The sequence below is a fragment of the Gallus gallus genome, chromosome 8 (genome assembly GCF_016699485.2).
Source record: "Gallus gallus isolate bGalGal1 chromosome 8, bGalGal1.mat.broiler.GRCg7b, whole genome shotgun sequence".
NCBI lineage: Eukaryota > Metazoa > Chordata > Aves > Galliformes > Phasianidae > Gallus > Gallus gallus.
In genome coordinates this window covers 3,198,634-3,226,181 of record NC_052539.1, presented here as the reverse complement: position 1 = coordinate 3,226,181, position 27,548 = coordinate 3,198,634, and the positions used below count along the sequence as shown (strand labels likewise).

Genomic DNA, 27,548 nt, shown 5'->3' with positions numbered 1-27,548 from the left:
GTTCACATTTTATTTTGAGTGCCCATGCTGCCTAGATATTACATGGTGACTACTGTCACTACGTAAATTGCAGAACTGGAAGTAGAAAGAAACTGGATAATTCAGTATCAGATTAGTATCAGATGCACATAGTATCTTTATATTTAGCTGCCAAATTAAATCCTTTAAAAATCTTGTTTGCATTTATGTTTTTGTGCTGGTGAGAAAAGCAGTATCTAATTGGGAAAACAAAGGGTGGTTAAAGAATGTCCTCTGCAAAGAAACTAGGGCACTCTAATTTGCATGCACTGTTTTTTTTCCTACATGAAAATGTAGAAAAGATTTTCCACTCTGAACTGACAGTCAGATCCACATTGAAGCATTTTGGCAGTTGCTTCCTGCATGGTTTGTCATATGTCTCCTTGATGATTTCTCATTGTTTGGAGGAAGGGGTGAGGGTGAGGACCTAACAAATGTTTATTAAAAAAAAAAATTAAGTGTTTGTCATTTAGAAATGTCACACACACCCAGCAAAAGACTGTGTTATCTTTTAAGTAAGGATCCTGCAAGGCAGTGTGGGTGGCAGTGGAGATACTGCTACTGCTGCATAAGTGCATTTGAAAAGATGCATTTGAAAGGCAGAATCCCTATGCAGTGTAATCACTTTCTTTTTCTGAAAAAAAAAGAAAAAAGAAAAAAAAAAAAAAACCAGGCTTTTCAGACTGAGTTTTATTATCAGGAATGCCAGTTTCTTCAGAGCAGATTGCCCCGGAGGCTAAAACACAGTGGAAAGCTGCCTGGAAAGGACATCGCTAAACGCGCTTAAGTTGGTAAAGCTGCTCTTATGCCATCTATATCCCTCTGAAACCCCATCAGAAAAGAACCACAGTGTATTTACATAGGGACTCTGTTAGTGTAAACTTACACTTGATGCTCATAGGTAACGATTGTTTCAGAAGGACCAGCAGGTATCGACTAGGAGAAAAAGTTTTCTACAGCATCTCATTTTTATTTCCATTTAATTAAAGAATCATTCCTATTCTTAATAGAGTAATGCAGTTACCAAGAATGCTTGCAGGATGGTCTAGAACCGCTTCAAACTTCTGGCTTCTGTTTTGTGCATTGTTAGGATCTAGAAGAGTCCCAGATCCCTCTGCAAGGTGATAAATTATTATTTAAGGTTTATATAAAATGAATCTCACTTGTGGTAGTTCTAAGAATTGGTGGTTTTGTGATAGCTCTTTATCTCCCTGATAATGTTTATAGATAAAACTAGTTGAAAAAAATAATTCAAAAATTACTGTTATTTGCAAAGCTTAATCGCTTAATTATCTCACAAAGCAAGCAGGAATAGACTAGAGTTGATTTCCCTGGGTTTCATACAGTCAGAAAGCTCGGGTTCCATTTATGTAGAACTCTGATGATGGATTTTGGCATCTGAATACATGCTTCTAAACTTGATAACTTCTTATGTAAGAAACAATAGCAACAAAATGTTTTGAAGCAGTGAAGCCTTGAATATTGAAGTCCTGAAAAGCCTGAGACTACTTTGAAAATACAGTTCCTTATCATTCAAGTTAAACGAGTGTCTTTGCAAAGCCATCAGGATTTGAAACATTTTGTTCCTCTGCCATAGTGTAATACTGGGAGCTTTTGCTGTATCCAAAAGGCAGTAATGCTTTTGGTTTGCTCATGTTAAACTGCTTTTCAGAGCCGTGTAAAATTTAAATTTGTTTCCCATTCACGTAGCCAAAAAGATACTCAGAAACAAAGTTCTGAGTTTAATCACAGACTTTCTCAAAACATGTCATGTTAGGTAAAAACTATGCATCTTCTGTGCTGGCCGATCTTGTGCTGTTTTATAAGAGGACCTTTTGAGGGACTCTCCAATGCCTGTGGAACAGCATTAGAGTATATTTCCAGAATATCTGCTCTTACATTATACTGATTTTCAGCCCTGTCTAACTCCAAGGAAGTTGTATAGCTTGGGAATCCTCCTACATTTTTACTGTAAAATGGCATTGACTCACTAATCTGTGAAGAAACTTGTTTTGAAGTAGCTCCACTATTACAGAAAAAAATGCCTCATTTTCCTAGCAGTGCCTGTACTTTGTTCCCTCTCTTTAACAGTGACCTTGGGAGCTATTTATTGAAAGTGCTGTTTTTACTCTAATGAACATGTTTATACTGGAGTTAAGCAGAAACAGTGGAAAGCTAGAATTCAATAGTAGGTTTAGACTGTAAGTAAGAGAGGTAAGAGCATCTTCAGTCCCGCTTTTGTTTAAGCGGTGCTTAGACGTCATAAATCTGAGTTGGAGCCTTACAATATGTCACCAGTGTAACAAATACCTCCCTTTGTCGTGCATCCTGTCAAGGTAATAAAGATTTAAGCTCCAAGAATGTTCTCGCTGTGTATGAGAAACAAATTTAACAGGATTGCTATTTCCATTCTTTCAAGACATTCTGCCTAGCACTTCTGTATGGATCTTTAGGGATCATATTATTTTGACTGTAGTTTTACTCAGCACCTCTGAGACCAACTGCTGTGAAATCAAGTACCTGTACAAGGAAATCTGTCTGCTAATCACATTTCTCTTGCCTCTGTTAACTCTGCAGTTCTTGTATTGGAGGAAAAACCTTCATCCACTGTGGAACCACATTGTGCAGCTCACGTAGACTTGCCCAGCCTGTGGAGCTGTGTTATTTTAGTAATGCCAGAGTATCTCCAGAGGTCCGTATTTACACGTTAAGCTGCATAATTTGGGCAGGCTACAAACATACAAGAGGGGTGGGCTTGGGAGGCTACACAAGATCGTGAGAAGCATATTTTTTCTTTCTAAGCAAGCACGTGTACTAGACTCATTTAGAAGGGAGCAGGGAGTGCAATAATTTCAGATGAATTCATGTGCAGCAGGATGTGAAGGATGACCTTCATACCGTGTGTATTAAAAATGTGTTTCTCTGGAATGTAAATACAAGAGACTTCAGAGATTCGCTGCGGATGCTTTGTAAAGATAACGAAACCAACTTATAATATGGTTGCAAGTGATCAATTATCAACTGCTGTATGGAGATGTCCTAATTCTGAAGTGGTAATCTTAATTATTCCCTGAAATCATTTTTAAAGAAAGAAGCTACTAAATAAAGCATATATATGTATTGCAATATACATCTGCTGTTAATTCCAATTTGTGTATTGTATAATACGCTTAGTTATCTTTTCAAGAGCATAAGTTTTGCAGTTTCAGGGTACTTAATCAAGGAAGTATGACAACATATGTGAAAGAGAAAATAAGGCAATATGAAGAAATGAGCTTGCTGCTCAGTCTTTCTGAAGTATATTTAATGTTCTTGTCTTGAGAGGAATTTCATTGTTACCCAGAGAAGGTTCAGCTATGAAAAAAGAGCAGATGGTCTCCAGGAAACATCTACTGTGGATGGAAGATGAGAATTTTCAATCCATATGTGTGGTTTTTTTTTTTTTGTTGGTCTCACTGGGATCCTGATTGCAAAATTAGCAAAATGGTTTGAAGCATGTCCTGTCATTATCATCGCTGGTGCTATTTGTTAGAACACCAGATGCCAGTGGTCACAATAATTGAAGGCAGAATTAATCTTTCAACAGACACTTTGAATTTGCCTAAATGTACTTGGATGTTTTCTAAAATAAGGTTTTCTTCTACCATCAAAGAAAAGTAATCTTATTCATGCTTTGCAAATTGGGCCAATTTTATTGATTTTTCTGGCGAGAACCTAGGGACCTTTTGAACTGGATTTTAAGGGACTCCAAACATTCCATTTCTTAGAAGAATGTCTTAAAGCTAATTCTTGATTCAGTGTTATTATCTCTCTTCTTAAATGGATGTTGCAGAGTAGCCCATTTTGAGGCAAATTTCGGAGTAGATTTTCTTGTTATGAAAATTTTGTTCTGACTTAATTTTCTTTGGAATTTTTACAACTTCATTATTTTTCATGGAAAGGGAGAATCGGATTTATTACTTGCCATGTTTATCACACTTTTTTTTTTTAATCCATACAATTCCATACCGTCTCCGTAGATTTTTAGGAATAAGGATAAGGTCTGTTAAAATGCTTTAAAGAGTCTCCAGTCTCCCAGCACAGTAATAAATAAATAATAATTTCTAGGTGTTCATGAAGTCTGTACTTCAATGTTCATCTCTGGGCATATTTCAAAATCTGTGTCTACCACCTACCTGTATTATAGAAGTATTGCTGTTTAAGCACTATATGGACTTTTCTAATTCTCTTCATCCTCAATAAAATAAAATTTATGAAGATATACTATAGCAGAAATGCTGAGTCTCTGCTTGAAGCAGTGACTGAGCACCTGGTGGGAAGGCAGGGCCAGCCAGGGGAGCTCAGGTGTACGCAATGTACCTGTGTGACCGGAAGGGGTGGAGCCAGGATCCATCCCTTCCCAGACTTTGTGTAATGGTTGGCAGTGGAGGCATGGGCATCTCTTGCTCCAGATCCCTGTGTATCTGAGGCCTTCCAAAGGTAAGCAGCTCTTCTCTTTCATTTCTGTATCTGTGACTGCTGCTTTTGGGCTCGTTCTCATTTGCTGTAGCCAAAGATTTTGCCACCCTGCTGTTATCATCCCATTATAGCATCGCATGTACCTAATGCTAATTCAACAGCATGTCCTGAATTAGTGTGAAGCTTGTTACAGCCCTGCAAATCCAAATAGCCCCATTGTTCATGGCAAACTAACAGTTACATATGTTTTATTAGCGCTGTCATTTTGCAAGTAGGAAACAGTAATGGGCATGAACTTCTTAGAGTCACTTTGTCGTATTTGTGGAAATGCTGATTTTTCTGCCTGTGTGAATCTAGGTATTGCTGACTGAACACTCCAGATGGTAGGAAGCAAGCTCACACTGGCTGTCTGCAAGGCTGCGAGTAGCTGCTCTCACTCCCCTGGGGAGCAAGCAGCAATGGCAGAACAGCACAGAGATGGGGCCTGCTCGGCTGAAGGTGTTCACAGAGCACTTCTGGCTCTTCCTAGGAACAGGCTGTAATGCTGGCATGAACAAAGCATGTGGAAAAGCTTACAGAACTGTTTTTATTAGAGGCACAGCTTAACGTTTCAAACTTGGATATATACAGATGGCTTTCATTTAACTTGAAATAAGTAACGAGTTCTTTTTGTGCTTCTTTGTACTAGACCTTAACAGTAACACTTGCTTAATTTCTTGGTGACTGCTACCAGTATGTTGTCTCATAGGTGTTTATGTTACTTCATATTCTTAAGCATGAAATGACGTCAGATAAAACTGGGATGATGCTTTTTATTTCTTCCCATACTGGGAGCTAAGATTGTATATATGTTGTGGGTGAATATTCACACATTAACGTTAAACTCTCAGTGTCATTATATTAACTTTCTGGGGCACTTACTCTCTTTGTCAGGAAAATGTATTTTCGTTTGTATATTTAATTCCTTAAAAAAGCAGAGTGTTTTTGATGTATGTTAAATCAGCTTTTTAATTTTGTAAAGGCCGTCTTTTGATTAGTAGCTGATATCTTTAGGGGAGTTCAATTGCTGATGAACCAGTAGTTAAATCTATTGTGTTAATTTAAACACGTGGCAATTATTTGACACTAGTTGAGGCTTGTGTGCCTTATGGCTTCCCAGCTGCTCCTTAGAGGCTTAGGTCAGGAAACAGAACCCTAAACAAGTGCATCTACACAAGCAAGTTCCTGAGTTCAACATAAGAGGAATACGTTTTAATGAAAATATTTAAAGACAGTTCAAGTAATACTGTTGCAACGTAAGATATCAGGTGTTCTTTTGTGAGGCTATTCTACCTTCATATTTATTTTGTTTGATTAAGGCTCACATTTGTTCTGTTATCTTAGTCTGGGAAGTAAAGCAATGGACTTGCTTTATATATGTAGTCTTCGTGCTGTGTATAATGCTCAGATTTCATAAAGGAACAATATAATATTACAGAAATGGCCAGTGCTTGACAATTGGACAATGGTTTTATAGACAGACTGTGCGTTTTACTTCCAAAATGGACTATTTCAATGGCTTTAAGTTGGCCTAAGTGTCTTATTTTCACTCATTTACTGTGCTATTATTGTGGTGGCAGAAAGTAAGGCAGTCAGACCTTGAACTCCCCAAAATGCATTTGAATTTTGCACCCATACTGAATGGGAAAAAATTGAGATCTGTATTGAACAAGCACTTAATTTTTGTTGATAACTGCTGGGGTAATAGCTATCAGTAGAACAAGCACCTGATCTGATATTTACAAGACGGGTTGATTTGTTCATACTACTGATGAACATAGTTGTACAGCAGCTTTTTTGGTAAGAATTTAATAGATAAATGTGTTTGAGAGCTTCTAAAATTGTAATCTGAGAGCAGCTGTCCTTACTCTTGAAACAGAACAGTAGCGTATTATCAAGGAAATATTTGCTCTTGTCATTACTTAACTTCTACTTATTACTTCATAATTACAATCTGGTTAACTTGTACTTTACTTGCCACGGTTTTTATTCTCTTTTGGTTTTTTTATATAGAGCTAGTTTATCTTTGAAAAACCCCACCAGTTCAAAAGATTTATGTATTTCAATTTGCCTTGCAAGTTTGAATGCTTTAATAAATGCTTTAAATAAAGCAGAAAGCTTTTAGAAGACTTATATGAATTTACACAAACACTTTTCCTGCCTCAGAAGGGATTGTCAGAAAGACTTAAATCAACAAGAGTACACAGGGTGATTACAATTTGTGCTTCGTTACACCGTTGTTCAGTCACACATTCAACTCCTTCTGTGTGCTGATGTTATTTAAATAATTGTATGTAGAGAAAGAAAAGAATCATTAAGAATATGAATTGGATATATGATCAATATTAAAGGCCTCATTTAGGTAATCATTTTTAAACAAACTTGATCGAAACTGATTAGAGACTACTCTATATGTTCTAATTTGTTCTGCTTTGAATCCTGCACTTTCTTGTACTATGTGTTTCTGTCAGGTGATTTTTCAATTCTTGTTTTTTAATGTTCTTGAATGTAGTAAGAAAATGCTGCTGATGCACAAGTTAGCAGACCAATGAGGACTCAAAGTCCTAATTTTAGTCTTCAGCTTGAGTGTGACTTCACCCCGGGACACTGAACTGCTGGCTTTCCAGGAGCAATTCCATAAGGACTGTGCCTGTGTATGATGCACAGATGTATTCTGTGAAATGTGTATACGTCTGTGTTCGATTTCATATCAATGCAAAATTACATTAAATACAACAAAACTACTTTCTGATTTTGGAAGGACCCTTCCAAGATTAGCAAGGTTGAAGTGAATTAAAAACATTTGAATTGCCGTGTGATGTTGTAATCTAATCTTGTAGGCAAATTAGAAGTAGACTGTAAAAGCAGGCCACTGTCCAAGACATAAGTTACTAATTTGGTAGGAAGATTATTATTAATTCACTCAGACTTTTAAGTTTAAATATTACATTAGCAATTAAAGGAACAGAAGATGTTTTTCAACTTATATGGACTTCTGCTGAGTTTATTTCCCCCTAAAACATTTTGTTTTTAAGATACATGGCTCTCTTGCAGTTTATGATGTACTAATTAGTGTGTTTAATACTTCCTATTTATGAACCCTTTATCATTTCCTATTAGTCATCTGTAGAATGTTACATTTGGTTTTTAATTATGTTGTGTAGTTTCCTTTATCCAGGTTGCATACTTTGTACCGTATCATAAAAGACATGCAATACATTAGCATATTTTTTTAATTTCTCTCTCTTTCATGTGCTGCTATTTAGCATATTTCTAACTTCCAAAGAGAGAAAGGTAGCTAATAGAAGTTTTCTCTTTGATTTTTTTTTTTTAACTTTTTGAGGTATTTGTCACCTGGCAGGAACTGATTTGCCTTCTTTTCAAGTCTGAGGAAATCTCATTTTAAGTAGAAAATAAAATGTAAAGGATTTCTTTAAAGAAAATATTGTGGAAAGAAATAAGGCTGCAGTGAGTTCCTTCAAATATTCAGTCTCAGACTAGGCAATACTTGACATACTAGGAACAATTCCACAAGAGCCTTACCTAAGAGTTTTTAAACCAAATCTAACGCTATCCACTTCCAGACAAAATCCAGAAGGAGCCTGATCAACAGTACATATGTTTGTGATAAATTCCAAGCACTGTTTTCCATCCATTGCCAAGACTGCAAGTGTGGTTGTTCTGTTTCCTTCATCTGTTCTGTTTTTCCTGCTACCCAACATAGTCTGATTGCATTTCTCCCATATGGGAAGACCAAGGAAATTCTTGCTTACTTGGCTAGGTAGGGCTTAGCACCTTTCCACTTTTTGCATGAAGAATTCTTGTAAAGCAGTCTCTGTGGCATCAGAATCATCTGTAGATTTCCTCTGCCCAGTATTGTGTGTGTGTGCATGTCATGCATAGATATATTTAAATAATCTTATCAGGAAATACTTTGAGAAAATATCATTCCAAAAAGATATCTGGGAGGACTTCTCAAACCCTTCTGAGGTTCTGTTAATATTACCAGCCTCCTTCATAAAATTTAATAAATACCTTGCCCATGATGACTTCATTTGTAGAATTGTTTTGCACATTAAAAAGAATAATGGGGCCTGAAATATCTCATATGTACCATGTAAATTGATTTTGCATGAAGGAAAAAGTGCAGTTCAACTGCAGTGTTTAACAGCTTTTAAACAAAATTTTGAAGAAACTATCTAGGGAGCCCATCTATTAAGCTAGGTAATTTAACTATTGTTGCTTCCAAAATTCTGACTGTGCCTGTTAGCACAGTGGGCAAGAAAAGAACAAAAACCTACCATTCACACACAATAAAACCTGTTCTTAAATCTGTTTGAGGCCTGTATCCATACCTGGGGCTTCAGAGTAACAGGCAGGACAAAACTCAAAACACCCTAATACAGTAACAACCATAAATTGTCAAACTTGAGATGATGAATAATAAATGTTGGCAGTCATAAACTAAAAAAAAAAAGTCAAAACACAACAGCCAACAACAACAAAACTGAAGAATACAATTATTAGAGGCGTTTTCTTTCTTTTTATGTCTCCCCAAATGCTAGAGTAATGCTGTATGCTTGAAGTGAAAGTAGAGAGAGGAGGTATTTATTGTTTTAATTTTCCAGGTGTGACTTTTTCAAGAACAGTTCTATCTGCAGAAATTTTCAAGTACCTAAGCTAGTTTTCAAGTATAGGTGATAATTATCGCTTCTTTCCATTGTCCTATTTGTTACTTGATTGTGTTGACAGCATCTTCAAACGAAATACAAGTATGAAGTAGTGAAGCATTCCCAGGCCATAGGAACTTCCTGTTTCCGTTAGTCGTTCTTTCAAGGATGATTACTTCCACTTTAATTATGGTATTGAAGACATGAACTCTGAAATTAGGCAAGGTCTTGCTTGTGGCCATGGTGACTACTTCTGAATCACGGTAACTGTGTCTGCTTAAGGACTCAAGCAGTTTTCTGCTAAAATTTCTTAATCTCCTTTGAAAATAGTAACTAATGTGATAATAACCCTAAATTCACTTTGAGATATGATTTTTTTTTTATCTGTTAGTGAAGGAATGATTGATTTCTCTTGAATCCTTTGTGAAGGCCAGATAGGCTACCTGATCGGGCTAAACTACTTTCTCATATTCATACATTTGTTTGTTCAGGTGAGAGACACATGTTCTTCTGGATGAACTAGAATTGTTTGTCCATTTCAACAGTCACAGTTTTTCCTTTAACAGCCTAGTGAAAGTTCAAAAGTCATAACAGATCATCACATCTTAGAGTAAATCATATAAACTACTGAAGGTTCACAGAAGGCTAGGGTTGCTCCTTTTCTTCCAAAAATCTCTCACCTAATTTGAAATGATGTTGGCTGGAGTGCTGTAGTTTTATTTGAGGTAACCACGTCTCCCACGGGCACTAATGGAAAATTGCTGTGTTTTACCAGCACACTGTGCTTGTACAACTGCTATGCTCCCTGTGCTGCACAACTGATTGATGTAAAACAACTGAGAAAGGTCATTTGAACACAAAGATGTTTAAAATACAGAAAGTCATTGGTAATTATTTAGTTATGAGAGTAAAATGGTGTGATAGATGAATAAGAGAAAAATACTGCATAAGATATATCTTATGAAATGTAACTTGCTTAGGAAGATATATTTTTGTCTAGGATTCAGTGAAACTAAGATATGGTAAGTGTTGTAAACCTAACACTATTTCTGGGGAAATCTTGAAGTCTTTGGCTGTTTCCTGTAGTCAGTGATTAGCTTCCGTTTTTCATTATACTGGAGAGAATTAGGGGGAGTGGGTGAGGATTAAGGTTCTTAATGGTCAAATGGTCAATTGTTTATGATTTATTTAAAAAAAAAAAAAGCCTTTGCATGTTTACTAAACACACACAAAAAGGATATGCCTATAGGAGGAGATACATAATTCTGGGCACAAACTGGTCTCTGAACTGTGCTAACCCCAAAAGACTTCCAGCTGCTTCCTTTTATGAGACACTCACTGCTCCTTTTTATCTTGTTCTTGCAAATAGTACTTAAAAGAAAGTACTAGACATGAGGTCCTTCTCATTTCTTGTCCAGGTTCTCTCACAGGAGATAATTTAAGCACTTTTGGGGATGCAAGAAAGCAGTTCATGTCATCTATATTTAAACATCTAACTGGTATCTAAATCAGAACTGTAGTCTCACAGGCTATACCTCACATAGTCAATGAAGAGAGAGAGCAGCACTCTGAATTATCCTCTGGAGGGCATGAGGCTGAACAAGCTTGCCCTGAAGGAGCTGCTTTAACACTGCAACCATAGGAGGAGGTGAAGCTGCTTCATCCAAGGCTACCAGAGCTTGGAAACTCTAAATACTTCTCTTGGTACTGATTATACCAGTAAACACAAAGAAAGTGAGGTAGTTTACAGTTACAAAAGAAACATTCACAATTTAGTTTGTATCCTAGTTGTAAAACCAGAACATCTATAAATTATTAGAGATATCCCTTTGATAAAATTCTGGCTGTTTAGTCACTAATATTTCTGGTTTGCTGTCCCTCCTTCCCACCACTTCCCCTCTCAAAACAAACAAACAAAAAAACCCACCATATATTTTCCCCATATATAGAACATCTTCTGGCTTCTTTTTATTTATTATCATTTTTGCTGAAATTTTCTCGTATGTCAACTGATTTTATCTAAGACTGCCCTTTAACGAGAGCCTGGACAGTGAGTGATCACTGAGAAATTTATTTCTGGTAAATTTCCTAACTAAGTAGTTGTGGTAGGTTATGCTTTGTTTAGTACAAGTCTAACAGGCAAACAGAATGCTGGGCTTGCTTGATACTATTTAAAAATATATCAGAGATATTCAGCATGCCAATTTTTTTTTTTTTTGTCTGAAGATAGAGCAGAAAATTGTTTTACAAAAGAGAAATCTGAAATTTCCTACAAAAACAAAGTGAGAAACCCAAGGATCTTGAAATTTTTTTCCCTGAGGTTAATGAAAACAACTCGTAGGATATTAACTCACAAGAAAGAGAGAATGTTGTTAAACAGTTTCTAAAATTATATCAACAAAAGCATGACATCCAGCAGGCTTTCATAACCATTAATTTTGTTGGCAACAAAACTGGAGTGAAAAACAAAGAAACGCGGTTTGTATAGGAAGAACTTCCTCTTACTGTGAAAAATAACTGTTACATTGATGGTTTGTTTACACACCTCCTACTTAATTGCACTAATGTTTTCAGTCATTCTGAACGATACTCTTTAAAATTAACATAGTGTGGTTTCACCCTGGTAGGCAGCAAAAAATATCACACAGCCACTAACTCACTCCTCCCCCCCAGTGGGAGAGAGAAGGGAATCGGGTAAAAGTGAGAAAATTTGAGGGTTGATTGACAGGTGAAACAAAAGCTGCACATGAAGCAGTGCAAAATAAACAATTAATAAAGAATTCATTCACTACTTTCTGTCACCAGGCAAATGTTTAGCTATTTCAGGGAAAGAAGGGCTTCATGACATGTAAGACATTGAAGGGTAAACAATATTCGCCACACCCCTTCACCCCTCCTTTCCACCAGCTTCTCATGCTGAGCATGACATTACAAGGTGTGAAATATCCCTTTGTCAGTTGAATTCAGCTATTTTCTCTCCTTAGAAATGTATATTGATAATTTATTTCTCTTATATTGCTCTTACTTCTAGTGTTAGTGCATTTAACTGCTTTCAGTGTATCCTATCTGTTGTTGCTCCTGAAACAGGCTGACAGTCTTATTATCTAAAGATAATTTAAAGTTGAATTGGACTACGCATCATATAACCAGTGACTTCACAGTGTCTAAACCTTCGAGTGGTTGTTGTGTTTGGTGCTGTGTTAGCTGCAGTGTATTTTGTGTGGGTTACAGCTTGTTTTTTGTTTTAGTAAGTTCAGATTCTATTTTTAACTCCTTATTAAGTACTTAAGTGCTGTTTTTACTGTTGCCTTTTGCCTGAAAATATGGAGACGTATACCTAATTGGTGTCTGAAGAGGATGTGGAGTAAACCATTGCAGTCTGTTGACCTTATTTTGCTTTCAAGATAGCAACCTTTTAAATTAGACTCCCTGTTTGAGGGCAGTTCTGAATCCAAGCCAGTGACAGCAGTTGAATTCAGTTTCAAGAAACTGAAAAATTAGTCTGATAATCTGTGCTGTTTTTTTTCCCCAAATAAGCACAACAGTTATACCATTTTTTTTGTTACATCCATAAATGTGAAAATCCCTGAACTCTTTCAAATAAATAGTTTTCCCATAGTCTTCAAATAACATTGAATACTTTTTTTTAATTTAAGTAGTAAGTTTTCAGATGTGAAGAGCTAACTGAAACAATTATCTCTAAATGAGCAATTGAAATGCTGATATTAATATCGGAATTGGAAGCATTTTATTCCTAACATCATTATGACTATTGATTAGTTGACACAGTGGTGATGGCTTTGATTCTGGGGAGGGGTTGCTGATGTAAAAGTTGGCATATGTGCTTATGGTAACTCATTTAATCCTATAGAAATTATGTAAAAACTATGCTTCGGTAATCCTTCGTTAACATGATTTCAAAGGAAATTTTTCTGTTATCAATTCAATCAGCTTCAGTAATATGTGAATGGATAGTATTTGTTATTTATTGCCATTTTAGCCCAGGCAACCAAAATCCGTACACTGTACATGGGTAAGAAGTGACTATCTCTTTATTGCAGAAAATGCTAAACTTTGCTTTCTTTTTTTTTGTATTTTATCTGCCTATGACCATTTTAGAATGTAGTTGGATATCCTAAATTTAAAGCAGAGAAGTCATGGCTGAACTGCATGTCAGTTTTGCCTCTCATCTTACTGTATCTACACAGGAGTCTAGAAGATGATCTTTCTTGAAAATTTAATTACCATTTCTGGGTTTGCATTAGCATCAGAATGATGAAGTGATTATTGTTTCGGTAGTTGTTTAGCTTGATATTTCTCAGGCTACAGTGCATGTATGAAATGAAATACTCATTGCTGTGTTTCTACACAGGAATCTCATTGTTAGTTTACTGTGGTATCCTTAGGGATACCAGCACTTTAACAAAAAGTGACAGGTACATTTTGGTGTGTGTGATAATTTATTGATGTAGCTCAGTGAGGTATGCAAATAAAGCATTCGCTCTATAATAATGGGATGAGTTCTGACCTGCAATACAACATATGGCTAGGGACTATGTAGTTGCGCAAAGTGAGGGAAAAGTGATTGGAAGTTCCTGTTAAAACATTTTCTTCTGTTTAGAGATCTTCCAACTAACATGGAGAAAGTTGGAGTCTTTCCTTCTAGGTTATGTTGAAACAGTACCATAACCTGTCTTCATTAAGCTGCTAATGCTTCCTGTTGGCCAATGCCAGCCAAAGAACTGGAGAAAGGACAGTAAATTGCTTAGAGATTTCTAATTGACAGGAGGCAAAGTTATAACTTAAAGTCACATGGAAGAAGAAGAAGGAGATTTAGTTTTGATTTGGAGCAACAATTCCACACAAAACATTTTGATCTCCACAGTGTCCTTTTGTGCTCATAGTAGGGTACACTGTATGTGGGTGAAAAGCAGGAAGGAGCATGTGTGTGCAATAGTAAGGCTCTTACTAAGGCAAATAAAACAATTTTTTTTTCTCTAGCTATATATTAAGAGTATTTTAATTTCATTATGTATTAACTTAAAGGGCTTTCTGTGAATTTCAGGCTTTCCAAATCAATCCTTCTCCAACTGATCATCACTATGGGAGAACAAGACATGCTCTATGAATGATCTTACACTTCTGCAAATGGCTATTCCTGAAGTGACATCTAAGAGAGGACAGATAAAGAGAATTAGATATGATTCTTAAAGCAGAGTTCCAGTAAGTAAATTAATTTTTTCTATATATTATATTTCTAAAGCTCTTTTGAAATTATTTATTTACCCATAAGATTTGCTGTAGAATTTGTAACACCTAATTGAAAACAAAAGTATTTCTGAATTCTTCTGAATACATTGAGAATCAGACACCTGACTGCCTTATGGAAAAAAGCCCAGTCTCATACAGCGCCTGCATTCAGCAAAGATTTCTAAAACCCCTGAGAATGTTTTTCAATTTTAGAACAGTTATGTTACTTAGAGCAGTTGAAAGTGTTTATGGTCCTGTCTAATCATACTGTTCATGTTAGCTACATATAATGTTTTGTAAAAGAGTGGTTTGTGCTCTGGTGTCTGTCTAGTTCAGGGCCTCAAAGCATCTTAAGTATTCAAGAACCCTGCTATATCTGCACGTACCTTCAGTAAGTAACAGTGCTTCTAGTGAGTTGCTCCATTGGAGTACTGCTGTTATGTAGGCAAATACATTAGGAATTTAAGTAATTAGTAGTGTCTTAACTCTTCAAGTGTTTCACTCAAAAAGGAAAAAGGAATAAAATTCACTTTTCCCTTTCTCTTCGTGTACTTATTTTTTCCCTTTGTAAGAATGCTTTCATTTCTATTCTATTAATTCTGTCATTTTCTATATTTGATGTCATCTGTACACTGAATATAATTATTTTATTTTTCAATACGCTAATTTCATGTATATATGATACTTGTGTTCTAATGAACATTTGTAAAAACCCAAATCAGGGTGCCCCAAGTAGTAAGGTTTTATGTGGTCAAGAAAAGCCATCAAAGAAACAGAGAAGAGAGTATTTATCCAACAGTAGAATTTCTCACCTTATGCTTATCATTACAACAGGCTAGGTGAAATTATCTTTGTGTTTATAAATAGCTGATTCTATAAATACAGTACAGTATTTTATCTTCCAAATTAAGTGGACATACAGTTTGGACTATTTTTTTCTGAATGAAACGTTTTCATTCTTCGTTGAAGTCATTTAATATGAAAAGAGAGATAAAGATCTGAATTAAAACTTTAGTTCATGGATTTTGAATTGATTTACCAACCTGTCCTTCCCTTATATCTGTTAAAAGAATTAGACATTTCTTAGATCAGCACTGCTCACCTAGTGAATCTGCCCATCCTTCTAAATGATGATGAATAAATCTGTGACTATATGTAATCTACAGTAAGAGACTTAGAAAAATAAGAAGCCATTTCTTGTTGTTCTAAAGTTTGTCTTATTTATTTTTGACTTCATACATTATACAGATACAGACACTAGGAGAAAGTTCTTATGACTCAAGTGCATGTGTTGAATTAACTCAGATTCAGATATATTTTGTTCGGTAATGTTGGATATAAGCATCTTTGAGAAGCTGATTTCTTTAAGTAGTAGAGGAGCTCATTTTTCACCTTTATGTGTTTATTGTATTTGATTACATGTTAGAATTGTATTATTGTGCTTTTATTGCACTCTGAACAGACATGATTTGTGTTTTAAGATACTTGAATATAATTCAGAGTGTATTAAAAGAGGAAAGATTGTTTGAAAGGTATTCAATTTGCTGAAAATAACATGGATGGTAACTAAAATAGTGCATTCAGTGCACATACAAAGAATAAATTAGAGTTCTGTGTATGCCATTTATCCGGAGCCAAATATACTTGAAATTAACATTAGCAGAGGACCTAAGTAATGAATATGAACATGATTTTTTCAATCAGCATTTATTTAACAGAAAAATTAACCATTTCTAAGTTTTCAAGCAGAAAAAGCCAGAACTTTTATGTAGTTCTTTTTCCTTTACTTCTTTCTTTTCCATTATCATACTTAAATATGTCAAATATACATTTTTATGTATGTATATGACCGTATTTATAACATAGATATGATAGACTTCATGAATCTGTTTAATATAGTATTCCAATGACACCGATTATATACATTCAGCAAATCACCTGATGTTTAAGCAGAAAATAAGAACTAATTTCTGTGCTTTTCATCTTCTTCACTTGACAAAGTCCTTGCTGTTCCAATAGAGTTGAAAATGGCTGTTTGCTTCCCCGAAAAGGGGAAAACTGAAGCCAGCTCAGAAAATGCTTTTTTACAATACCTTGTGTGAAGAGCAGTGATGTGCATTTCAGTTAGCCTTAAAAAGTAACAAGGCATACAGCGTGATCCCACAGACTGTTCTGTGCTTTGTACTTACTTTTCTTCACCATGCATTTTTAAATAGTATATAGTTCCACATAGTTATCAGTAGTCTTAGAATATATTTCTTCCTTGGATGATTTGCTTCAAGGATTTCCACACCATTTCTACCTCTTTTGTTCTTGGAGCTCTGGTAAGTTTCCTTAAGATGCCCATACTTATTTCTCTAAACTATTAATCAAGATCATCTGTATTCAGTTATTTTAGGTAGATAATTTTAGTTGATGAGATCCGTTTATTAAATACTATGAGAATTTTAAGAGTAATTACGCTCTTGATGTTAATGTACAGTTCTCCAAGTAAAAATAGAACATTCATGTTTGGTAGATGTTTAAATAATTTCATTACCAAGAAAAATAATAGGATTGACATTGATAACTTCCTTGATTACTGACAGAAAGCCAATGCTTATTGGAATTATAAATTATATGTATTTAAAAATATTGCACTGTTTGTAATCAGTATAACATGCTTCCGTTGAAACAATTTGAATAACTACCGGGTTGCACTTCAAATTTTTTATTTATAATGAAAGGGGAATTATCTGTCATCTTTAAAATTTGAGTTTGATATTGTAAACATACCATTCTGAAACAGCATTTTCAGATAGGTACTCTTCTACATGAAAGAATTTTATGAGAATTCTGTTTATAAATACTTTAATTCCTTTTTTAAAAAATTCACTATTGTATTTAATATCTATTTCTAAATTAAAGCTAAGCAAGTGTAGCACAGACTTATAGCTGTATCTTTACTTCCCAGAATTGCTTCCTAAAACTTCGGCATTATGTTCTTAAAGAGCTTCTTCAACATCTCTCCTAGCTAAATTATATAATTGAATATAAAGGTAGATACCACTAATCTTCAGCGTGTACTATCTAGGGAGCTGTTGGAAACTTTATCTCTCCTTTAATGCCTCTAGTTTTAAAAAGAACCAAGAAAGGCTGAGAGCCTGAAACTTCCTCTTCCATCTCTCTATTCCCCTCATGAGAACCCACATACTGAGCTGAATCCAGCTCTGGTATCCTCGGCACCTGGACAAGGATCTGTTGGAGTGGGTACAGAGGAGACCACGAAGATGATTAGGGGACTCGAGCATCGCTCCTGTGAAGTCATGCTGATACAGCTGCAGTTGTTCAGCTTGGAGATGAGCAGGCTCTGGGGGCATCTTCTAGCAGCCTTCCGGTTCCTATAGAGTACTATTTGAGGGGCCTACAGGAAAGATGGGGAGAGACTCTTAATCAGGGATTGTAGAGACAGCACAAGATGTAATGGTTTTAAAATAAATGGGATTAGATATTAGTAAGAAATTCTTTAGTAGTAGGGTAGTGAGGCACTAGAACAGGCTGCCCATAAAAATAATGGATGTGGATTCCTGGGGATGTTCAAGACTATGTTGGATGGAGCTTTGGGTAGACTGGACTAGTGGGGTGTGCCCCATTCATGGTATGATGTTGGGAATTAGATGATCGCTATGGTCCCTTCCAACCCGAAATCATTTTTTTATTCTATGTTCTGTACCTGTTTAAATCTCCTGCCATTGCCCAGGCAACACCTATGCGCTGCATCAGCTGCTCTCGTGAGAGCTGCCAGGCTACTTCGTTGGCACCGGGGTTCCCTGAGTGAAGGAACCGTTTGAGATCCCTTTGAACCATGCGGTCGGTTGCTGTTGATCCGTCTGGGATGGCTCCAAGGCAGCTGAGATCGGCGATTAAAAAGGATGTGGTGCTCAGAGATATGATTTAGCGGAGTATTGTTAGAGTTAGGGTACTATGGTTAGGCTGCGGTTGGACTTAATGATCTTTGAGGTCCTTTCCAACCTGAGTCATTCTATGATTCTGAAGAGGATATCAGAAAATTCAGTATCTGGTGCAAAAAAGAAATAAGCATTCAAGCATTCAGTCTTCCCTGTAAAATGACTATGCAATCATACTGATTTCAGAGTGACTACTTTGATATGTAAGTATTTAGAAGGTAAATCAAAAAGAATTAATTCCTAAGAACTTCTAATATTTGCCTGCTTATGGAGGAAGTGATAGGAAAGCAAAGAAACCCAAACCGATGCACGCAGTACTTTTTAAGTCAGAGTAATGGTAGCAGCATTTATTCAAGTTATACTGTCAATGTTCATAAACTTTGCAACTCTTGGGAAAGTTCACATCCAGATTTTGAATTTTTCATAAACAGACTGCTGCATCCAAAAATGTAATTCTTCATTCTAGAGATGCAGATTTAGATTCCCTTCTGCTTTAAATGACGCTGGGAAGTATTTTGTGTGACCAGATGAATGTGCAGCTTCTAGCAGTAAAAGTCCCTGAGTTACAAATTAGTAAAGATTGAAAAGTGCTGGAACATGCTATCAGTGTTCTTGTAGACAAGTCTATTGACAGTGTCCATATATCGGGCTAGCCAATAGTTCAGTTTAGTCCAAACTTGTAGCACTACTTTTACAGTAATTGTCACAGAAACAAACTACATCTTCCAGCCACAAGTGAATTCTTTGTCTGTGTTCCTCTGTCATTAAATGGAATGACCTATGTTGACTTTCTACTTTGCATAGCTGGAGGACATATATATTCGTATATATTATGTTTTCCTTGTCCTCATTTCCCCTGCATTGCTGCTGTTGCACAGATTTAGAACTCCTGTAGGGAGAAACAGAGTAGCTTTGCATCGTGTACTCACCATTCATAGCAGTAATAACAGTAGAGAACTGGTTTTTTCAGCATCAGCGTGTATGTGACATATTGGGCGTCTTTTTTGTTAACTAACTGGATTGTTATTTTGAAATGTCTTTTCTTGTTTAAATTGAAATTTAGAACTCCAAATGCAGAAAAAGAGACAATAAGAAGGGAGAAACAAACGCAAAAAGAACCACAGGAGAGTGTGACTTGATCAAAGATTTCTGAATAAGCATAAAAGATGATTTCATTACTCAGAGTAAAAAATGCCAGTTCCACATTTTGTGTGACATGAGTTATATTTTCATAACTATACCAATAGCTTTTGTAAAAGAAGAGATCTAATGATGCCTGTGGCATTTTCATTATTTACCCAGTTAATAATTTGAAGTAACAATTTACCATACATGTTTTGCCTAAATCTGTTAATGGAGAAGTTTGTTTTAGTACTGAGTCGATGTTACCTCCTTATAAGAATTCAGGCAGAAATGCAATTAATTTGCTTGAAAAGTCATTTAATTACTTCAGGATCTCTTCATGTTACACTGGGATGATCATTTCAACTGATAATTTTCTCAGAAATCCCAAACAATTTCTGCAGAGAATTTAAATCTATAGCCTAAATCTTCTAAAATAACATCATCTGAAGGGAATGTTCTAGCAGCATTTATATGCAGAAATAACTTAGTTTTATATTTCTACCTCTTTGCATAATGCTCAGGAAAAAAAAATCTGTTTCCATTGCTTTTCTATAAGCCTAATGCAGTTAAATTTTACCATTACCCCTTTTTACCAAATACTAACATTCTTCTATCCTTTTACAAAACAGGTGATTTATTCTTTCCTCAGCTCCATAAACTTCAGTGAAGCTGAAAATTGGTTCAGCTCCATTTATCTCAATAATATTACACCTACTTACCCTAGCAGACTTTAATGAGTGTGTCTATGAGATACACTTTTAACCAGTATAGATTATTTCTCTTTCTTTGTGTCAGTGATTTATTTAAAGGAAAGTAAATACACGGTCAGGAATGGGATTTCAGTCATATGAAATAGTTAAGCTGTCTGCTTAATACTGTTTATTCACGCACTTGCACTTAAAGCAGTGACAGTGGAAAAGTTTGTCAGAAGCAATAATCAATGTACAGCAAAAGAAGTGACTTACCAACAGTGAAGCCACTTTGGTAGGAAGTTCTGCATTTTAGCTCCTAGAATATTTATTCATGCCAAAGCTGAGCCATCGCTTTTTATTGTGTATTTGTTTAATATAATACAGGTGTTCTATAGAGTGCACCTGCTGTTACTGTTACATGTGTTTTTCAGGCAACTATATGTATGATTGCTGTACTGGATTTTCATGTTTCTTCTTCTCAACATGTAGGCTTTTTCCAGTTCTAAATGACTCATCTGCATTTTGCAAATTGGTAGGTAGTACAAAAGAGCTGTTTGTAGTGATAGACAAAAGAGCTGTCTGTAGTGATAGACAAGTAGCCATTTTTGAAGCAGGTAGAAATAGTTCAAAAGGTTTTCTAGTGGTTTTTTTTTTTTTTTTTTAATATATTATGTCCTTACCTCAACTATTTTTAAAATGCAGCTAAATACTCAGATTAGGGTTCTATCTTTAACTGGTAAGTAGTTGTTTATCGTATTATGGAAAATGGAAAAAAGGACTATTCTGCTATTTTGTAGATTTCATGTTGTTAAATGACAGCTGCACAACTGAAAGAAGTTGCTAGAAATGTCACTTGAAATTTTGGAACACTAGAAAACTTCTTGGATAAATAAACTGAAGTGGTGACAAATGTCAGAAAGTTAGAAGTCTTTGCTTTTATTATTCTATTTAAGCAGATCTCTTAAAATGCAATTAACAATTATAGTAGTTTTAAAAATTTAGATTAGGAAAATCAATTTTATTAGTGATATGGAGTATTCACTTAATCACAGTGAACATGTTTTACAAGCTTAAGAACAAAATGAAGAAGGTATATATTTGAGTCCAGTAAGACAGCCATTATCATTAGCTTAGGTAGTAACTGTTTAAATAATATACTACCAGAGACTATTTCAGTTTTTACAGTATATTTTTCTCTATAAGCAACAGATGAGTAATCTATGGAGAAAGGTCTAGCTCATGCAGGTATGCAGAGGACTATGAGTACACAGAAATGTCATATGATGCTTTTTCCAAGAATTTGAAGTTTGAACCGAACATGCAAACCCACTAAAAATATAATAAATCATCGTGCTGTACAGGCATGCCACTGGGGGAAGGTTGGCACATGCACAGGCAGCTTACATTGATGGCAGTCAGGGGAGGAGAGATTGAGATTGAGAAGAGCAGTGCTCTGAAACGCACTTTATTCTGGATAATACTTGTGGTGTAGATACAGCCCTTTCTTTCTTGATACATTTAGTCCTACTTCTGAGTCATTCATTCATTAAACAATTTTTAATTATATGTGCACTGTCAGTTCATTCGTGAGCTTTAGGTATCTTCCACTCTGTGTTCCTATCTCAAAGGAAATTAACTTCTATACACTAAAACATTTTGTTTTATAGACATTATCGATCTTTTACAGACATATAGACATACTTATAGACATTTTATATCATTAGAAATCATTTGCAAGACCTACTGCACAGGATGAGTAAATAAGAATAAAGATGCATAGATGCCCAATATGTTGGACAAAAATGAATTTGTTCTTCCAGTGCCAAGCCTCCAAAATCTTCTTTGACTTCACAGCAAGTTTTTATGGATTGCGGACAAAATTTTTGTGCAAAATATAAGTAGATTTTATGTCCTGTGATTTACAATTTGTATTTGCAGGGATAAACTGGAAATTATTTATACGCTTCAGCTCCTTAACTGGGAAGATTAGTTTTCTTTTTCCAATGAAAAGAATTAAGAAGTGAAAACATGTCTTTCTGTTTGTAACTATGGGGGGAAAAAAATAGTCATTTAATTCTGTTTGGAGGGAATAGGATCAAGTCCATTGTAGGGTGAAGCACATTTACCCATTCTGAAGAAAGAGGGGACTAAATGTTCTAATACTGATAGTATACAGTTATGTAGAAGAGAAACAGTACAAGGAGAAATAGTTCCAAACTTAGAGGGCGGATTGATGTTGGACATAAGGGAAAAAATCATATTCAGTGAGGGTGCTGAGGCTCTGACACAGGTTGCCCAGAGTGGTGGTGGGTGCCCCATTCCTGGAGACACTCAAGGCGAGGCTGGACCAGGTTCTGAGCAACCTGATGGAGCTGTGGGTATCCCTGTTCATTGCAGGGCAGTGGGACAAAGATGATCTTAAAAGTTCCCTTCCAACTCAAAGGATTCTGTGGTTCTATGAGAAATAGTATCTCTTGGTTTAGGAAAGTTTGTGTCTTATTTCATTGAAGGATTGATTATATTAAAATGTTCAGTTTGCACCAGAGTATGGAATGAAGTTGTTTCATGGAAGAACTTCAATCTCCCCAGTGGAAGATGTAAATGACTTTCATGTGGCTGTTTTTGACAGATTATTGGAGAATACTGTTAAAAATCTGTTTTGTCCTGATAACAGTTCAGATCAATAAATAATACTGTAAGATGTAATTTGGGCAGGTAGTAGCAAGAAGCAGCAGCTCTGAATGTATTTTGCAGGAGAATTACATGCTTCTATGACATACATATTTATGTGATTTTGCTATAGCCTAAGGGCATGCACTCAAACTGTGGTTTAGTAAGCGTATGATAACCAGGTATAGCCTTGGTCCTGGAGTGATGTACATTTTGCAGTTGTTCATGGACTGAAGAAATCAGATAGTATGTCTTAAATTGCTAGAGCATTGCTTTCAGTTTGTACAGCTAGATTCAAGTTCATTGTCCAAGTTCATATTTGTATTTCCTGTGTCTGCTCTTAACCAATGATTTCCTTAAAATTTGCTTGAAGTCAGTGGAATTCAGAACAGCTTTGTGAATGTTTTTAAATCATGTGAGTTATTATTTAAGGGATTTTTAACACCTTGTAATGACAAGCTATTTTATCTAAGTATTCTAAAAACAATACCATTAATTAGGTTGAGTCAACTTTGAGTACGTGTTTCCTTGTGATGTTACAAAAGTATTGAGCAGCAGAAACCAATGCTAACATTTGAGCCTGAACAGCTGAGAAGCGTTCTTGAAAGCTCCACTCTTTATGGATCTGTCTTAAACATGTTTAAGACTGATCTCAAGCAGCAGTGGATTGATATTTACTTTGTAAAGATAGTGCAAAAGTCTGTTTCATACTGTCTATTTTAAGAAGTGATTTTATTAAGTAGAGGTTTTTGACTATCAGTGGTATTTCAATTTAAAAACTAATTGTTTTTGCCCAAGGAAAATGAAGATAAATAATCGAACATGTTGGTTCTGCCCTTGCCACTTTGCACAAGAAATTCCTGTAATACAATTTAGTCAAATAACAAAAAGCAGAAGATGGAAGTAAGACTGATAAGTCATTGAACTTAATCATTGAAATTAATTAATGGATGATATTTCTGGTAAAAAAAAAAAAAAAATTATCAGATATGTGAAATCTGACCTAGATTCAGTTCAAATACTGGCAGTCCTATTCCTGATTTTTCTCGGGTATTACTACTTAATTGCTGAGCTTATACCATTTTTTGTGTGGTGTTAAACACAGCTGTTGTTCTTCGGATATATTCAGGATCTTGCTACTATTTGTTTGTTTTAAAATCTTGTTTCAATCAAAAAAACCCCTCATATGATGACAAAAGTCTGTCTAGAGAGTTTCTAAAATTATCTACTCCACCAACTTATTGCAAAGACGTACCTTACTTTTAATGAGGATGATTTATCTGTTCAGGAACATACGGCATGAGCAGTACATCACAATATAGGTTACTATAGTAACACTTCTGTAGTTTTAGGCTCATATTCCACTATAAATTATTTTATTTTTCAGGCTCTTTGTGAACATTTTTTAAATTAGCTTATCACTTGAAAACACTTGTGGGGGACTTTTTACCACAATATTATTTAATACCGTTGTTATGGCAACAATATATTTCTCTTGAAATTTTACCTATGAAAAGACAGTGGCTCTGTCTCAAGCAAATAAGGAATGAAGAAAAGTTAATTTCTATTTTTACAAACATGGAGCCATGTAACAATCATGATTTAGCATGAAGTATAAAAGGCATCTTCTGATGGGTTTGAGCTGTTTTCCTCTTAGATTTTATTAATTAAAAGAAGGAAAATCTCTGGATCAATAACATTGATCACATGATGTTGCTCTTGGAAGATTTGTGTTGAGATGATAGGTTCATGTGAGTTACATTGAGACAAAATAGTACAATGTGGAGTAAGGTACATTGCAAAGAATATGTAGAAGTCTATTTTCAAATGGAGCCATGAGAAACACTGAAGTTAAGATGAAGTAATGTGTCCCCATCCAAGAGGATTACTGGCTTGGCTGGCTCTTGGTAAAACTATGACAGGAAAAGTCTTCCGGCAAGAGTTTTATATTCTAACTATGTAATGTGAACAAGTACGTAGTGCAGGAAGTATCTTAATTTTGCATACAGAAGATTCCTTACTTTGATCCTATCTCAATAGGAAGAAGATTCTAAAAACAAGGGTCTATGAGGTGTCTGGAAATCGCAGTAGAGATTCTGTTTGATACTTTTTTCCATGGGTTGCTAGGAGCTTGCAGAAGTTGATATGAAAAGCCCTTCCGTGGGGAAGTAAGAGAAATGATGGTGTCAAGACCAACGCTCCAGTCCTTGTTTTATCCTATCTATATACACTACAACTGTATCTGTACACTATCATCCGCTCAGTTGACTTAAATATAATTACAGCCTGAGATTAAGTGAATTTTTGTATTAAGTGAATTTTTGTATTTGACAACAGAAAAGTAACTGTATGTACATATATTTTTTCCCCTTATATTCATGTAGTGTCATCACTGCTCAGGTTGGTATGGAAATGCAGATTGTACTTTTTAGATAACAGATGTTTTAAATAATTTCGTGACTGATATTTATGTTGGTCAACTTGAAATGCATGGTTCAAATTAAAATTACCATTGCAATACAAGTATCAGTCAGTGCCCTGTCATGGTTTAAGAAACAGTGTTACAGCCTACAGTATTAAGTATTACTTAGATTATTTCTTTTGAGTAATGAGTAAACATCTGTGTCCAAAAGCAGGAACACAGTTTTTAATTAAAATGAACAGAACAGCAATATTAGGCACAATGTAGTATTTCTTAGTGTGAGAAGTATAATAAAATATTTCTGTCATTATTCGTAGTATATTTCAGAGTATTACAAGCTAAGCTTTTGGAATCCTTACTCTAAGAATTTATCATTACTTGTAAATTGAATCTGTGGTGTGAAGAAGTACCATCCTCACCATAACACAGCCTCTAGCAAAACTGAAATTTTGCTAAAATTTAACTTCTTGTACCAGTAAGTGCCACAAGAGTCTACTGCTTCTACATCTGCTGAGCAAAGTGCTTATTGAAACTTGCAATAATTCAAGTTTTATAAGACCGTACAGCTAATCTTTTAATTAAAGACATGCATATAGCTGAGAGAGAACATTCCTATAAAAGGTTTATAGGAGGAAGAAGCGGTAATAAATAGCAGTATGTAAGATCAAGAGTTATTTACTACAAAAGCTATGTTACTAGTTCATATTTTAAGTAGACTTGAAGTTATGTATTTACATCGTGAAAATAAGTTCAACACTGAAGAACACAGTAAACATAATGGATAAATCATTCATGGGTAGACCTAGAGTCGGTATGTATTTGTGCAGTGCTGTGATGTCACCCGAGGAGCAGCTCCATGAATTTTGATAATTGGATGTGCTTGCAGGTGTTACTGAATGCATTGCTTTGGGTCTTCATAAATAGATAATTGTGTAAACCCTCTCCTAGTTTTGATGCTGCAAATGTAAACACTCCAATAATATGATTAGTTTTGAAAATAAAGCAGGCTATTGTTAGACACTTACTTTAACAATACTGCGTACTGAAAGTTGAGTCCAGTTGATAATCTTTCAAGGTTATGCTACCATTTTTTGATAATGAGATAAATTGAAAATCCTCCTGTGACACGTCCAATAGGCAAGAGAGAGGTTTTAATGCATAAAACATCCGAGGCTTAGTTCTGCATGATACTAATTTGTTCATCTATAAAACAGTGCCTTCAGTTAGTCAGGTCAAGTGTGTGCTAGCCTCTAGGATCAAGCAAGAAGATCTTGGAGAATTCCTGACGATAACTCCTCCACAACTACTTTTTTCAGGGTGTGTTATCAGGATGTGAATGCCTGTTCAGACTTAATGCTATTCAATAAAGCAGATATACACTTCATCTGTACCTGTTATAAATAGTTTTCTTTTGAAAGAATAAGAATAAGCAATGAAATAACTGCTTGCAGTTTTTTTGCTGAGCAGATAATTTTTTAGCTTCAGAGGGATTACATATTTTACTCTTCTGTAATCTTAAGACTTCTCTTAAACTGTTTTCCCTGCATGGCTCCTGCATCCAGCAGAATTTGTTTTAGTCACTGTCAGTAAGTTAGAACCAACAGATCATTTGTAGATCAATCTGGGGTACCCAGATGAGGCCCTGAGCAGCCTGGTGTATAGTGAGGGGGGCAACTGTGCCCATGCTGAAACTAGATGATCATTAAGGTCCCTTCAAACCTAAGTCGTTTTATCATTCTATGAGCTCTGATAAATCCAAACAATTCATCTTCCCTTCTCTTTGCAGGAGGACTTAGCAGATTTTAACACGAACATTTGTTTTGTTGCAGAACTAGAGGATGTGTCTTCAGTTTGTTTGAAATCCTTCCAGGGATTTCTGGCAGTGCAGTCTGAACCTGGTTGGTTACTCAGTTACTGTTGGCTCCTTAGGCCAGTTTTACAGCTGATCTTGAACATGTCCACAGCACAGGGATTGGAACTAGATGATCTTTAAGGTCCCTTCTAACTCGAGCCATTCCACGATACGGTGATTTTTCACCAAAACAAGGGATAATTAATGTTAGCATATCTCTGTAAGCTGTGCAGACTCCTTGACACTGAGTGTTTGAGTGAGCCAACAAAGGCTTAATACTTTTATCCAGAGAACATCTGCTGAGAATGACCTTCCATCTTGCGTGGCCTTCATTACAAAACAGGAAATGTCTGACTTGCAATAAACTGTGTTCTAATACACATTTGCATTTGATATTCAGAGGAA

The 27,548-nt window shown here is 35.5% G+C and overlaps 1 long non-coding RNA gene across 2 annotated transcripts in view; it reads left to right on the top strand.

The window, feature by feature from the left end:
* LOC101750820 overlaps positions 1 to 27,548 on the top strand; it is a 571,434-nt gene that overhangs the window by 68,927 nt on the left and 474,959 nt on the right. The window contains exons 1-2 of one of the 2 annotated variants that reach the window (XR_006940027.1): positions 4,384 to 4,497; positions 14,251 to 14,408. This is a non-coding gene — a long non-coding RNA (uncharacterized LOC101750820). Of the gene's footprint in view, positions 1 to 4,383; positions 4,498 to 14,250; positions 14,409 to 27,548 lie in introns of those variants that run through there. The other variant, XR_006940028.1, reaches the window with a different exon arrangement.